Source organism: Phoenix dactylifera, chromosome 9 (assembly GCF_009389715.1).
Source record: "Phoenix dactylifera cultivar Barhee BC4 chromosome 9, palm_55x_up_171113_PBpolish2nd_filt_p, whole genome shotgun sequence".
Classification (NCBI taxonomy): domain Eukaryota; kingdom Viridiplantae; phylum Streptophyta; class Magnoliopsida; order Arecales; family Arecaceae; genus Phoenix; species Phoenix dactylifera.
Window position 1 is genome coordinate 4,718,437 of NC_052400.1, and position 5,356 is coordinate 4,723,792.

The window sequence follows — 5,356 nt, forward strand, 5'->3', positions numbered from 1 at the left end:
TGCTAGTCTATCTGACCCATGAGTCGATTTGGCTGTAAATGAACTATATAAACTTTTGATTAGAGTGGGATCTCAATGCCATGAACTTGCTTGAGTGAGCAATCAAAGCTCATTTCTCTTTAGGAGGTATTGGAGAGAGTCAGGGCCATAATCAACCAATTGCTGTGGCAAAGGTTGGAGAGGAGAGTCGTCAGGAATGAAAAAAGAAATAGATATTGAAGAGGAGAGAAATCTTCATGCGAATGATCTCCAAGAGCAAACTGCTATTAAGGAACAACTTGAATCTCTAGCTACATAGGAGGATATACTCACTTGTGACACATATCAATGCTGCAATGGCTCAAAGAAGGGGACATGTGGCCAATCGCCATTCTAAGATTGCTTATGGACTGGTGAATTAACTGACCAACAAGTAGCTGACGAACTCAAGCGTTTTTTTTTTTTTTTTGCTACTCTTTTCTAGCAGCCGAAGAAGCAAATGGAGGCTTTCTCAATTAATTGGCATGAGCAACCGGATCTATCTATCTGGACCATCAATTCACTGAATAGATGATTAAAAAAGCTATAATGGAGCTTAGTCGTGACAAAGCTCCCGGCCTTGAAGGTATTTTCATTTCTTCTCCTAAACATTTTGGAACACTAATACCTGACATCATGACCCTCCCACCATTTGTTCCATGATGGCAATGTTGACTCACCGGCTCAATCACTCTTACATAGCCTTGATTCCCCAAAAAAGGATGGAGTTTCAACTGTAGAAGACTTCTGGCTGATCTCCCTAATCCATGGCACAGTCGAAATTATCTTTAAATCTTTGGCCTACAGACTTGAGGGTGTTACATCTTAGCTCATCATCAAAATCAGTTTTTTTTCACCATAGATTCATTTTGATTTGTGCCCAGGAAATTATTACCTATTGTAAGGCTATAAGCAATGAAAAAGTGATGCTAAACTTGAGATGAACCGGTCTTTCCTCTCGACTCTGCAAGCAAAGCGAGGTTTCAGTATAACTAGGTGTAATTGGATGCAGTTTTACGCTCATCCGCTAAATTGGCAATCCTTCTGAATGGCTGCCCTAGAAACAGGTTTCTTCACTCGCATGGACCGTGGCAAGGAGACCCTCTGTCTCGTTACCTCTTCATTCTTGTTGCGAACGTAAACCATATCAAAAGGAGCACAAGAAGGTGCTATCACTAGCCTTGGTCATGGAGGAAATGTTAACAAAACTACCTTGCTTCAATTTCAGATGTCAACATATTATTTCGTGAAGCTTCATAGGAGCAGTAACAACCATAAAGTTCTTTTATGCCTTTGAGTGTGTTTCAGGATCGATATCAATTATCCAAAAGCGCACTAGTCTACCTGTTTCGAAAGCCGAACCAAGGTTACCACCTTGCGCATCATACAAATTGATTCTAATTGATACTAATATAGGGGATCAAATTGATTCTCCAAATCTAGGGTTGCAGATGGAAGTGGAAGATAATAATGATACTAATATAGGGGATCAAATTGATTCTCCAAATCTCCATCAACTTGGCAAGAAATTATGCAAATCCACTATGGCTACAGGAGATTAAACTGATTCTCCAAGTTTTCATCAAGTTGGTAAGAAATCATACAAATTCTTTATGATTATGTCTGTTATAGCAACTTTACTCTTCCTTGCTGAACTTGCCACCCCCATCATATTCAAAGATTTTTTCAGAAATAAGTAAACAAGTAAAGAAATTTGATTTCTTCTTAATGGAAATTGCTACAATAGGTGATGCAGGAACATGAGCCCAAACCTGGAACATGCGTGGAGATTGAGTCCCCTCTTTGGGTGAGCATCAAATTACATTGGGTCCATAAAGTTCCAGCACCTAACTACGTTGAGTTTTAGTATTCCAACGCCTAATTCAATTGAGTCCTTAGGCGTTGAGGAGTCTTTGAGTGATTAGGAGTTGTCTAGTTGGTCTATGTGGCGTTTGGAAAAGAGTCCTTGTTGATTTGGACTCTCTTTCATGCGCCATGAAGAGTCCTAGATTATTTAGAGTTTTGTTTATTGAGCCTAAGTGTCGTTTGAAAGAATCCAAGCTGATTTGGACTCTTAGTCCATGTGTCTTTAAAAAGTTCTAGTTATTTGGAAGTCTTAGTTAGTTTAGTGGATTTCGTCAGTTGATTTTGTTAAATGATTTCATCAAATAATTGATTTAATTTAAAAGAGTCCATGTTTAGTTGGAATCCTAAAATTCTAGTTGTAAGAGTCCTTATTTTTCCAATCTCTTACTCTATATAAAGGGGAGGTTGAAGAATAAAATTCAAAGATTAGAGAGTGATTAAAAAAATTTGTGATCTTTTTATGTGAGAGGAGAGATTTCTTTCTTTTCTTGGTGAGACACCAAGAACGGCAGAAAGAAGTTTGGTGAGACTCCAACCTCCTTTCACGCCAACCCTTAAAGAAATTGAATGGAGGTGAGACTCTTCCACCCATCCTCTTTAGTTACCTTACTATGTTATTTTGGTTTAATAACTATGAGTTTTGTGGTTTTTAAACTAGTATTGAATTCCATAGAGAATCCTAAGTTGTATGGATTTTTGCAGTTAAATAATTTTGAATATCTTTTATGTATATGTGGATGCAATAATTTTCATGAAGGAGCATGCCATTATAGAAAATAGTCCATACAAGGGCATGAAGTTGTCAGAGAAGATCAAAACCATAGATACAATATATATGTATCTGTTGCCCAATGTGATAACCCAAGGGGGGGTGAATTGGGTTTTCTAAATTTTTCGATCTTAACTCTTTTTAATGGATATGTGTGAGTGATTTAGTTGGTGACAATTATATATATAAAATTGAGAACACTAACAAGACAATAAAAACACATAAGAAGTATAGTGGTTCGATGCACCCCACGGCACCTATATCCACTCTCTAAGCATCTCCTTGGGAATTCACTATAATCCCTCGGATTACAGTTGGATTGTTTTTCGAGCTCACAATCCAAAAACCTTTACAATTGATTTTCTTGGCTCATCAAAAATCTATGTTGGTTTTTCGGGCTTACCAACAATCTATTCCGTTAGTTTTACGGGCTCACCTACAAACCTTATAACAAGAGTGAAAATATAAGAAACAAAGCTCCTAAAAGAGCATATAAAGCAAATATGAACTAAGAAGAGGAAAAGAAAAATGTTATCTCTTTGAAGGCAATTTTTTTTTCTTCGCTGAGATTGCTTCACTCTTCAAGGGTTGGTGGAGCTCTTGATTTCTCTTTGAGTGTACTCAACCACCTTCTTTTTGGCCTTGGAATGAAGCAAATTAATGAAACACTTGAAGGCTAGGGTTTTCACTTGAATGCTCTTTTTAATTGCAAAAGATTATTTCCACTGATGAATAGTGCTCCTTAAATACTTTTCCAACCTCTAATAGTATCTCTCTAGCTGTTGGAATGGATAAACTAGCCGTTGGAGAATCAAAAAGTACTTTTGCAGAACTAGCCGTTATGCTGTCAGTTGTGCTGGGGTCGACCCAAGCAAATTTGGGGTCGACTCAAATTACTGTTCCACAGACTGGGGTCGACTCATGTATTCCTGGGGTCGGCTCCAGCTATAGTGGGGTCGACTCAAACTTTCTAGGGTCGACCCTCTCAGGATTTTCAGAGAGTTGTCTTTCTGTCATTCTGGGCTGGGGTCGACTCATCTTCTCTTGGGGTCGACTCGAGCTACAGTGGGATCGACTCAAGCTTTCCTGAGGTTGACCCTCTCAGAGATTCCAAAGATCCGATTTTCTGATTCTTTAGGCTGGGGTCGACTCATGCCTTCCTGGGGTTGACTCAAGCTTTAGTGGGGTCGACCCTCTCAATAACTCCAGAGAGTTGCTTTCCTGGCTCTTTTGACTAGGGCCGGCTCATCATGTCTTAGGGTCTCAACCTGGGGTCGACCTAAGGTCTGTGCCATTTTTGCCATCTTGTACCAGAGTGTGCCAAAGAGTGCTAGGGTCGACTCCATTACTTCTGGGGTCGACTCCAACTCAGTGCCAAGTGTTCCAAAGTTATGCCACATCGTGCCAGGTCATGCCAAATGTATCAGGATCGACTCCAAACTACTTGGGGTCGACTCTAATCCTGTTTTTCTGCATTTGAAGATTAGTTTAGCACAATGAAGTAATAAAAAGATATTCCAATGAAATTGATGAAGTATGGCACATTCAAGTTTCACTTCTTAAATTAACAGAATTACAGAAATGCCCCTTATCAAGAGAAACTTCACTCTTAGTTTGATCAAACTGAATATTAGATTTTTGCTCAAGTTCTTTTAGTAGAATTATCCTTGGATGAGTTCTTGAGGATCATATTAAGTATTGTAGATGAGTGTACCATGAGTGTATCAAGTTTGTTAGATGTATCGAAAGTGTATCACTTCTCTCTTACTTGAGTATCTATTTACTTGATTAACTTTATTAATTGCATTGGTATTTTTCTGTGGCCTTCATGGTTTTGTAAACATCAAAATAACATTCGGATTCCACCCATCCTCTTTAGTTACCTTACTACGTTATTTTGGTTTAATAACTATATGAGTTTTGTGGTTTTTAAACTAGTATTAAATTCCATAGAGAATCCTAAGTTGTATGGATTTTTGCAGTTAAATAATTTTGAATATCTTTTATGTATCTGTGGATGCAATAATTTTCATGAAGGAGCATGCCATTATAGAAAATAGTCCATACAAGGGCATGAAGTTGCCAGAGAAATTAAAACCATAGATACAACATATATGTATCTATATATGTGTACGTACATATATACATGCATACTATTGCACTAAAGTTCAAATAGCAATGTTTTGATCGTCATAGTTAGTGTGAATATTGTTTTGTCCACTCATCTATAGTCATGGTCAAAATTGTTGTACAAGTGAAAATTGTAATAACATTCTAACCATCGCTATATAAAAATAATAATAGCAATTTCTGATTTTCACTACTAGCCATGAATTTTATTTAGCTACATTTTATCAAAAATTTATAGTGATGGTTTTAGTTATTTCTATAAGCTACACTTATAACAATAGGTGTAAATGTCGCAATGTAATGAAAGTAGTAGCAGTTTGCAAGTCACTAAAAAATGAATTTCATGTACCAACAATTTTTAGGTCATCTATAATGATGGTTAAAATGTTGTGACAAACTGAATTTATAGTGATGATTGTAATTGTCATAGTAGCAATACTAACAATTGTCTAACCATCTCTAAAGAAATTGTCCATTATCGCCACACTTTAATTAGAATGTATACTAACAGTTATGACCGTTGCAATAAGTTATACCAATAGTTACAAACTATCTAAATAGGATAGCTCAAGA